Genomic DNA, 11,502 nt, shown 5'->3' on the forward strand with positions numbered 1-11,502 from the left:
CTCCCTGATGGCTAGTGATGATGAACATTTTTTCATGTGTCTGATAGCCATCAGGGAGATTCAAATTAAAACCACATTGAGATACCACCTTACACCACTTAGAATGGCCAAAATTAGCAAGACAGGAAACATCGTGTGTTGGAGAGGATGTGGAGAAAGGGGAACCCTCTTACACTGTTGGTGGGAATGCAAGATGGTGCAGCCACTTTGGAAAACAGTGTGGAGATTCCTCAGGAAATTAAAAATAGAGCTTCCCTATGACCTTGCAATTGCACTACTGGGTATTTACCCCAAAGATACAGAAGTAGTGAAAAGAAGGGCCACATATGCCCCAATATTTATAGCAGCAATGACCACAGTCGCCAAACTGTAGAAAGAACCAAGATGCCCTTCAACGGATGAATGGATAAGGAAGATGTGGTCCATATACACTATGAAGTATTGTGCCTCCGTCAGAAAGGACAAATACCCAACTTTTGTATCAACATGGATGGGACTAGAAGAGATTATGCTGAGTGAAATAAGTCAAGCAGAGAGAATCAATTATCATATGGTTTCACTTATTTGTGGAGCATAACAAATACCATGGAGGACATGGGGAGATGGATAGGAGAAGGGAGTTGAGGGAAATTGGAAGGAAAGGTGGACCATGAGAGACTATGAACTCTGAAAAACATTCTGAGGGTTTTGAAGGGGTGGGTGGGTGGGAGGTTGGGGGAACCAGGTGGTAGGTATTATGGAGGGCACATATGGCATGGAGCACTGGGTGTGGTGCATAAACAATGAATTCTGTTATGCTGAAAAGAAATTAAGAAAAAAAATTTTAAAAACTAGATGTCATTACATATACATATCCTCAGAGATTTAATGAATTATTTTAAAGACTTTTAAAAAAATTTTGTCAGAAAGATAGAGAGAGCACATGCACAAGAAGAGGGAGTGGCAGGCAGAGAGAGAAGTAGGCTCCCTGCTGAGTGAGCAAGGAGCCTGATGTGGGGCTTGATCCCAGAACCCTGGGATTATGAGCTGAGCCAAAGACAGCCACTTAACTAACTGAGCCACCCAGGCATCCCAATTTAATGGATTCTTTTATTTTTATTTTTATTTATTTTTGAATTTCTTTTCAGTGTTCATTGTGTTAATGAATGCTTTTGGTCTCAATTTTGATGAGTCACATGAATTATTCTATTTAATTAAAGACTTTAAGTGAAGAGGCATTTAAAACCTTTGCCAAATCTTGCATGAGTTTACATTTGGATAGGACTGAAAAAAGGGGAATTATTGAAATCTCCAGGAGGGTGTGTGGGTGCTTACCCCATTCCAAGGAAACTGTAGTACAAATAAAGGATGTTTGGGTTGCCAGTCCAGGTATAAGTATGTTGTTTGTGGCATTGCTCACTACATATGTATAAGGAAGTATGGGAAGTCTATTGCTAAAGTACTATGAGGGTTTCATCGGGAGACAAACTCTGCTAGATATTACTGGAGGATATTTCCATAATACTGTGCAGATCTAACTTTTGATGGGTTCAGATGAGCTCAGGCAGGTGACAAATAAGAGCTGCTGATGATAACTGGAAGTTAATCTTCTGGGAGCTCCTATAGATGGGTTAGGTTCCCAGAACTGCTGTCTTCTAAGAATTGCCTTCATCAGTGCACCTTGCATTTCAACTGCTGTTGAAAATCATATGCTAGAGGTACTGATGGGAAATGCCATTAAAATATTATTTCATTTTATTTAAAATTTTATTTATTTATTTGACAGAGATCACAAGTAGGCAGAGAGGCAGGCGGGGCAGGGGTATGGAAGCAGGATCCCTGCCAAGCAGAGAGCCCAATGCAGGGCTCAATCCCAGGACCCCAGGACCATGACCTGAGCCACAGGCAGAGGCTTTAACCCACTGAGCCACCCACGCACCACTAAAGTATTACTTTAAAGAAAAAACCTGGGAAAATAAAACATGATTATTTCAACTTGCCCCTTAAGAACTTTTAGACCAATGGTATATGCCAGATTCTACTCTTAGGTGAACCACATATTCTAAACTAGGTCAGTCTTTGGGACTAAAAAGACAGTTTAGCTTGCCCACAGTAATTGCACAGAGATTTTGTCATGTAATATCAAGGAACAGTGAATCTGCCAGCCCCCACTAAGAGTTTGCTAGATAAATACATCGAGGTGGGTGGTAAGGATGAAAAGAGAAATTAGGAAAGTTTCCTGTCTAGGAATATCTAACTAGGAGACCGACCCATATATAAAATAATAAATTCTACACTTTTGGTATAGTTCAATGTAAGATGATTGAAACAGACCCACAGACTAAGGGACTTGAAAAGAATAAGAACTCATGTGGATTATCAGGGAGTCCATGGAAAGTTCAGTCAGGAGGAGGGGCTTTACCTCATTTTGTAGGATTTACTTCACAAAAGAGAAGGGCATTTCCCATAGTCATACAAATTAACAAAGTGAAGTGGTTTGAATGTGCAGAAGGTATTATTGGGAGCCATGTCCCATAAGAATGAAAAGTTGAGCATGAATTTTAGTACAAAGACTTAGCATTTCTTTTTTTTTTGTTCAGGATTTTACTTAAATTCCAATTACTTCACATACAGTATATTATTAGTTTCAGGTGTAGAATTTAGTGATTCATAACTTACATACAACACCCAGTGCTCATCACAGCAAGTGCCCTTCTTTTTTTTTAAGATTTTATTTATTTTATTTGACACAGAGAGAGAGAGATCACAAGTAGGCATAGAGGCAGGCAGAGAGAGAGGGGGAAGCAGGCTCCCCGCTGAGCAGAGAGCCCGATGTGGGGCTCAATCCCAAGACCCTGAGATCATGACCTGAGCCAAAGGCAGAAGATTAACCCACTGAGCCACCCAGGTGCCCAGAAAGTGCCCTTCTTACTACCCATCACCCATTTAAACTATTCCCCTGCCTACCTCCCCTCTAGCAACAATCTAAGAGGTAGGTTACATTTGGAAGGTATCTGAATGACAGTAGGTAGGATTGAAGTTTAAAAAAATACCAGTTACATTAATATCATTTTGCAATTTATTTTATTTAAAAATTTATTTATTTTTTTTTATTGAGGTATAATTTACATATGACACTGTATAAGTTTGTTATGCAATATATTGATTTGATACTTTTATATGTTGCAATATGATTACTGCCTGTAGCATTAGTGAACAATTATTTTGTGTCATATAATTATTTCTATTCTGTGGTGAGAACATCTTAAAATCTGGTCTCTTAGTTACTTTGAAGTGTATAATACAGTATTGTTGACTGTATTCACTATGCTGTGCATTAGATCTCCAGAACTTAATTATCTTTTAAGAGTAAATTTGTACACATACAAATGTCTCCCCAATTCTGCCAACCAGCCCCTAGTCACCATTATTCCTCTCTGTGTTCATAAGTTCAGCATTTTTAGATTCCACATACTAGTGATATCACAGTGTTTGTCTTCCCCCGACTCCCAGTTATCTCACTTAACTTAATGCTATCAATGCCATCAAATTTATTTAAGAGCGAGAGAGAGTAAGCACAAGCAGGGGGAGTGGGAGAGGGAGAAGCAGATTCCCCACTGAGCAGGGAGCCTAAGGTGGGGCTTGATCCCAGGACCAGGGAGACATTTAATTGACTGAGCCGCCCAGGCACCCCCTCCACACTGTTTTTAATAATGGTTGGATTTACTTTCCTACAACAGTGCATTGGATTCCCTATTCTTCACATGCTCATCAATACTTATTATCTCTTTTTTTTCTTGATAATAACCATTCTAACAGCTATGAGGTGGTATCTCATTGTGGTTTTGATTTGCATTTCCCTGATGATTAGTAACATGGAGCATCTTTTTATGTACTTGTTGGCCATTTGGATGTCTTCTTTGGAAAAATGTTTAAGTTCCTCTGCCCATTTTAAATCTAGATTATTCCTTTTTTTTTTTTTTTTTTTGGTTTCTGAATTGTATGATTCTTTGTATATTTTTTATGGTAACCTCTTTTTTTAATTTTATTTTTTAGTAATCTTTTTTTAACTTTATTTTTTCAATGTTCCAAAATTCATTGTTTATGCATCACACCCAGTTCTCCATGCAATACATGCCTCCCTTAATACCCACCACCAGGCTCACCCAACCTGCCAGCTCCCTCCCCTCCAAAACCCTCAGTTTGTTTCTCAGAGTCCACAGTCTCTCATGGTTTGTCTCCTCCTCCAATTTCCCCACACTCCTTTCTCCTCTCCTCCCAATGTCCTCCATGTTATTTCTTATGCTCCACAAATTAGTGAAAACATATGATAATTGACTCTCTCTGCTTGAGTTATTTCACTCAGCATAATCTCTTCCAGTCCCATCCATGTTGATACAACATTTGGGTATTCGTCCTTTCTGAAGATAACCTCTTAACCATAAATGGCTTGTAAATATTTTCCCCATTTCCTAGCTTGCCTTTTCATCTTGTTGATTTTTTTTTTTTTTTTTTTTTTTTTTTGCTGTGCAGAGATTTTAATATGATGTAGTCCTACTTAATGATTTTTGCTTTTATTTTTTGTGCTTTTGGTGTCATTTCGAAAAAATTATTGCTAAGACCAGTGTCAAGGGGACTTTTTCCTCATGTTTTCTTCAAGGAGTTTTATGAGTTCAGGTCATATGTTTAAGCCTCTAAACCATCTTGAGTTAATTTTTGTGGGTGGTGTAAGATAGGGGTCCATTTTTTTTTTTTCTGCATATGGTTATCCAGTTTTCCAACACCATTTGTTGGACAGAATGTCCTTTCCCCATTGAGTATTCTTTTCTCCTTTGTCATATATTCATTAACTGATTGGGGGCTTATCTGGGTTCTCTGTTCTGTTCCCTTGGTTTATGTATGTGTTTTTATGCTACTACCATACTGTTTTAATTATTATAGCTTTTCGTGTAGTTTGAAATCAGGAAGTGGGAAGCCTCTGGCTTTGTTCTTTGTCAGCATTGCTTTGGCAATTTGGGGTTTTTTTGTGGTTCCATACAAATTTTAGGGTTGTTTTTTCTGTGAAAAATGCCACTGGAATTATGATAGGTATTACACTGAATCTATTGATGGCTTTGGTTAGTGTAGTTATTTTAATTCTTCTGTTTCATGAACATGGGATATCATTCTATTTGTTTATGTTCTCAATTTCTTTCATCAATGTCTTAGAGTTTTCATTGCATAGATCTTTCACCTCCTTGTTTTATTCCTTAGTATTTATTGATTTTGATGCAATTGTGAATGGGATAGTTTTCTTCTTTTTCAGATGTTTTGTTGTTAGTGTATGGAAAAAAGAATGAATTCTGTATGTTGATTTTATATCCTGCAACTTTACTGAATTCATTGATTACTTCTAACAGTGGCTTGCTTGACTCTTTATGATTTTCCATAAATAAGATCAAATCATCTGCAAATAGAAGCCACTTTACTTCTTGTCCTATTTGTGTGCTTTTTATTTCTTTATCTTGTCTAGTTGCTCTAGCTAGGACTCCAGCACCATGTTGAATGAGTGGCTTTGTCAGTCACGCATGTGTGGGGGAAAAAAACAGTAGTGAGGGTGGGCATTCTTATCTTGTTCCTGGTCTTAGAGGAAAAACTCTCAATCTTCATCTCCAATGAGTAAAGAGAAAAATTAGAAAGACTCAGAAAAAAAGGGTAATAAAACTTAGCCTTGCATTAAGGACCATATCAAGGATGTGTTTATTACCTCCCATTGTTTTAAACTCTAAATGGTTGAAGGTTTTGCTCAGTAAATCTTTTTAATTTGACAAATGGTTCATGTAAAAGAAATTCAGCAATGTAGAGTGTGATTCTCACAGAGAAGCCTGATAGGACTGAGATATTTCATATATATTTTGGACAGAGACAAAGATATTTAGAACAGAATTGTTAATGTGTCTACTGATCTGTGGAATGTACCTGAATAAGTAAATAAGAAGTCAACTATTAATCTGGACTAGGAGAAATTTGGCTACTTGAGACTTTAAAGAATCTGGGGGCCATCAATTTTCAATGGCTAGGAAACCGTCTGGGACAGTTGATCAGACTCTTATGGAGCAGATGTTTTTCAATTCACTCTTCAAATGTGGCCAAAGAGGAGAAACATCAAAGTAAGGACATTAGAGAAGGTGAAACTAACTATCTTGGAAAATAGTGAATTAGGGAAAATGGAAATAGTCCCTAGTTATGGAATAGTACACACTCTCAGTGTGGGAGTTCCTCATAAAATCTGCCTAGTAGAATCTTGGGATTGCTATAGACCAGTGAGTTTTATATGCGTCTTACTTCTCCACTTTCAAAATAGGTGTGTTTATTGCTATTTCCTGATCCAGGTTCCACCACTGAATATTGGATATGTGAACCAGACAACTTGCACCTGAAAAAGTGAATGTTTAGGTATAAATCTAACAAAATATGTGTAAGATACACATGAGGAAAATTCATTTACTACTTGTAGGAACATATTTCTAAACCAAGAAGAACCATACAGACATTATTAAGAGACTGCTAGGAATTCCTTAAAGATCCAATTTTGACTGGAGAAGACACTAAGGCAAATATGACTGATAAGTATCTAGAATATATAATGGATTCCTATGAATAAAAAAGGAAGTGTCTGCATTAATATGGGCTAAGTAAATCAATAGGAATTTTGTGACAAAGTACAAATGGTCTTAAAATATTTTAAAGAATTTAGGGATGCCTGGGTGGCTCAGTTGGTTAAGAAGCTGCCTTCAGCTCAGGTCATGATCCCAGCGTCCTGGGATCGAGTCCCACATCGGGCTCCTTGCTTGGCAGGGAGTCTGCTTCTCCCTCTGCCTCTGCCTGTGTTCGCTCTCTCTCCCTCTCTCTCTCTCTCTGAAAAATAAAAAAAAAAAAAACATATTAAAGAATTTAAACCTCATTAATTATAGAGTGATACAATTTCACACCTATCATTTAAGTAAAAAGTATCAAGTAGGACAATATCAAGTGTCAACTAAAGTATACAGTTACAGAGTTTCATCTTCTGCTGATGAGAGTGTACTCTGGTACATCTATTTTTGAACGCAGTCTTTCACTATCCAATAAAGTGGCCTTAAAGGACAGTGGTAATGGGAAGTTCTTCTAGTGGTCAAAATTCCAAGAAGCACACCTGGTTGTCCAGTTTGAATTGAGGGAGAAAGCTCCTGGGTTAAAGGCACACATGGGCTTTTAAGAAGTGATAGATATCTTGACTAGTTGGTCAGGAACCTAGAAGGAACAAGTTTGGAAGATTGGTGACGGGAACATCCAGGGAAGAAGTATATGTATAAACCTATAGGCATAAAGCCCCTAGATCTTTTTGTCACATGTTAATACTCACCAGAAAATATCCATTGCATTGGGAGTTCTCACACTTAGATGGACAGGTTGACAAAGACTATGAATGTCATTTAGTCTCCCTCTTTGTATATTCCAATTCATGGCTACTAGGAACAGAGAATGAACACGGTGGAATGGATGAAGGCACTGCTTAAGCACCTTCTCACCAAGACCAAATTACTGACACCACTGAATATCCAATGTGTTAGCAAAGAAGATAAACCTGAACACTAAATGATACTCAGGTATACCAACCACTTGGTGATAGGTATATTATAGTGAACTCCACCACTTTGGAAGGGAGAGTGATATATGTTTACTTGAATTGACACATTCTTTAGTTAAAGGTCTGCCTTCCATGTGTGCAGTATCTCTGCCAGTACCAGCAACTGAGGGCCTACAAAACACTCAGTCTAGGGATTCTGGGTGGCTCAGTCAGTTAAGCATCTGGCTTTGGCTCAGTCATGATCTCAGGGTTCTGGGATCAAGCCCCACATCAGTCTCCCTTCTCAGAGGGGAGCCTGCTTCTCCTTTTCCCTCTGCCTGCTGCTCTCCCTGCTTGTTTTCTATTTTTCTCTCTCTCACTGTCAAATAAAAAATTTAAAAACACCCAGGCTATCCAATATAACATTGCCTCAGCTAAAAGGACACAGTTTACAGCAAAGAAGGTGAGCTGATGGAAGTATAAGCATGAGATTCACTGATCTTTTATTGTATGTCATTATGTTATTATGTTATTGTATGTCATTAAAGAAGTATCTGCTTTAAGCTGAATTAAGGTGTCAGCTAGAAAAAAATTCCTTATATTTAAGGTGTTATCTTCCAGGGAGCTGAATGTGAACTAAACAAACATAATATAGAGTGGTTTTCCCCAGGACCTTATGTACATGGCTCCAGGAACCAAAGAATAGAGTAGGATTTTCCCCTCCTTCACCATCATTCCCAGTGACCCCCTTTTATAATGTGTGCTTTCTTTCCCCCATAAACTTAGGTTATACAATCTTGGGCCCTAGATCCCAGGTAGAAACACTGTCAAGGGACACAAAAGGAGTCCAATGAACTCAAAACTGAGACTTTCATCTGATGCTAGTAGACCATCAGGCAAAGAAAGGACTTGCTTTATGGTGGGGATAATTGACTTGATTATCGTGAGGATTTAGGGTTGCTGCTACACAGTCAGCTAGAATAAGAGTGTTTGGGGTCCGGGGGATTCACTGACGCATCTCTTGATGCCTGTGTATCCAGAAGAGCAGTTAATAGGCAATTGCAGCACCCAATAGCTATTAAGAGCAAGGCAACTAAGGGCTCAATTTCTTTAGGGATATATGTGTTGGATCTCTCTCTAGATGAGCAAACTATACCAGATGAAATAATGGCTGAGAGTGAGGGAAATATGGAATCAGTAGTGGAGAGATCAAATTAATCTGGGACCTCAGAACTAGCTGCTCTATCAAGCACTGAAAATTGCTTCACTAACCCTATTGACTGAACCTCCCTTCTTGAGAGGATCTGAGAGCATCTAGTTCCCACAAAAATGGAGTCTCCGTATTGTAATATGGGAAATACAATGCAAGGGCATGAAAAATCTGAGTGGTACTAAGGGTTATCTATATCAAATACTTCTTCTCCACCTCTTAGGATCTCCTTAACCTCACCTGTTTGTCAACCTTTTTGTTATAGTCCCAGCTATTGCTGTAATTAGCAATCTGCAAGACTTCACACCCATTTCACTTGGGTGCAACCTGACAATATCTTGCCTCATGTTCGCTCCCTATTCCACACAAAATATTAACTGTATTTGATCTAGGAGAGAAACCCTGCTTTTGTCTTTCTCTTTTCTCTTGTTCTGAAATATTTGAACAGGTATGTACACATTCTTTAACAAGAGCTATCTCATCACATGGCAGTGGACAATGTTAGAGTAAGAGACAATAAGCATTTACATGATAAATATAGAAGTTTAAAACTAGAAGTTAACAAATAATCAGAACAAACTTCTGTGAAATTTACTTACTGGAGAGGAAAACAGAGGTAGAGAAAGGTTTTTAAAGATCCACTGAAGCAGTGTGTAACAACCAGAATGAATCTGTGGGACGTGTCACCATTTCTCTTGGTTTCCCATAGGTTCTCAGATTGGGGAGCCAGGCAAAGCACTGCATTTATGACATGACTGAGGATGGAGATCTGTGCTTTCTAAATGTGGATATTAAAAACAAGTGTGCAGTATTACCTATGGGATAGTCTTGCTGAAAATTTCAGAACTAAATCAATTAAGCCCCTATATCCAACTACCAATTTACATGAAACACAGGAGACAGAAAAACATACTAAACCGTATTATGAGGATTGAATTAGCAAAATGCAGAATCTGAGAAGTTCCAAAGGAAAAACAGATAAATTTCATAGAGACCAAGAGAGAGACAGAGACACATATACATGCATAAAGAGATCCAGAGGCAGAGAGATACAGAGACAGAAAGAGACAGAAAGAATCAACATATTAAAAAAAAAAAAAAAGCCAAACCCATCTTAACAGTTAGGTATACACACTCAAGTGATGAAAGTATTAAAAAAAAAATAAACATTGTGGTACAGATGGCCCTTCTTTTCACTACATCTGTATCTTTGGGGTAAATACCCAGTAGTGCGATTGCAGGGTCATAGGGAAGCTCTATTTTTAATTTCTTGAGGAATCTCCACACTGTTCTCCAAAGTGGGTACACCAACTTGCATTCCCACCAACAGTGTAAGAGGGTTCCCCTTTCTCCACATCCCCTCCAACACATGTTGTTTCCTGACTTGCTAATTTTGGCCATTCTAACTGGCATAAGGTGGTATCTCAATGTGGTTTTAATTTGAATCTCCCTAATGGCTAGTGATGATGAACATTTTTTCATGTGTCTGATGACCATTTGTATGTCTTCATTGGAGAAGTGTCTGTTCATATCTTCTGCCCATTTTTTGATATGATTATCTGTTTTGTGTGTTGAGTTTGAGGAGTTCTTTATAGATCCTGGATATCAACCTTTTGTTTGTACTGTCATTTGCAAATACCTTCTCCCATGTGGGTTGCCTCTTTGTTTTGTTGACTGTGTCCTTTATAGCAGCAATGGCCACAGTCATCAAACTGTGGAAAGAACCAAGATGCCCTTCAATGGACGAATAGATAAGGAAGATGTGGTCCATATACACTATGGAGTATTATGTCTCCATCAGAAAGGACGAATACCCAACTTTTGTAGCAACATGGACAGGACTGGATGAGATTATGCTGAGTGAAATAAGTCAAGCAGAGAGAGTCAATTATCATATGGTTTCGCTTATTTGTGGAGCATAACAAATAGCATGGAGGACAAGGGGAATTAGAGAGAAGAAGGGAGTTGAGGGAAATTGGAAGGGGAGGTGAACCATGAGAGACTATGGACTCTGAAAAACAATCTGAGGGTTTTGAAGGGGTGGGGGTTGGGAGGTTAGGGGAACCAGGTGGTGGGTATTAGAGAGGGCAGAATTGCATGAAGCACTGGGTTGGTGCAAAAACAATGAATACTGTTACACTGAAAAGAAATTTTTTAAAAAAGTTATACTTAAAAAAAATAAAATAAAATGCATGTACACTTTGACCCACAAAATATAATATAATATAACATATATGTTAATAAAAAATGAAATAAAATGGGAAAAATATAAAATAAAAATAAAATATATAGAGAAAGTCTGATACAGTAAGAAAACCATTAACTAAATTAAAAATTTGAACAGTACATTATATAGCTTATTAAAACATAATTTATAAAGTTTTAAATACATACAAAAATAATGTCATGTTCTGGATGGCACTAGAGTGTAGTATGCTTAGCGAAATAAGTCAATCAGAGAAAGACAACTATCATATGATCTCCCTGAAATAAAATGGGAAAAATATAAAATAAAAATAAAATATATAGAGAAAGTCTGATACAGTAAGAAAACCATTAACTAAATTAAAAATTTGAACAGTACATTATATAGCTTATTAAAACATAATTTATAAAGTTTTAAATACATACAAAAATAATGTCATGTTCTGGATGGCACTAGAGTGTAGTATGCTTAGCGAAATAAGTCAATCAGAGAAAGACAACTATCATATGATCTCCCTGA

This window comes from Mustela nigripes, chromosome 1, assembly GCF_022355385.1.
Source record: "Mustela nigripes isolate SB6536 chromosome 1, MUSNIG.SB6536, whole genome shotgun sequence".
In the NCBI taxonomy this organism is placed as follows: Eukaryota; Metazoa; Chordata; class Mammalia; order Carnivora; family Mustelidae; genus Mustela; species Mustela nigripes.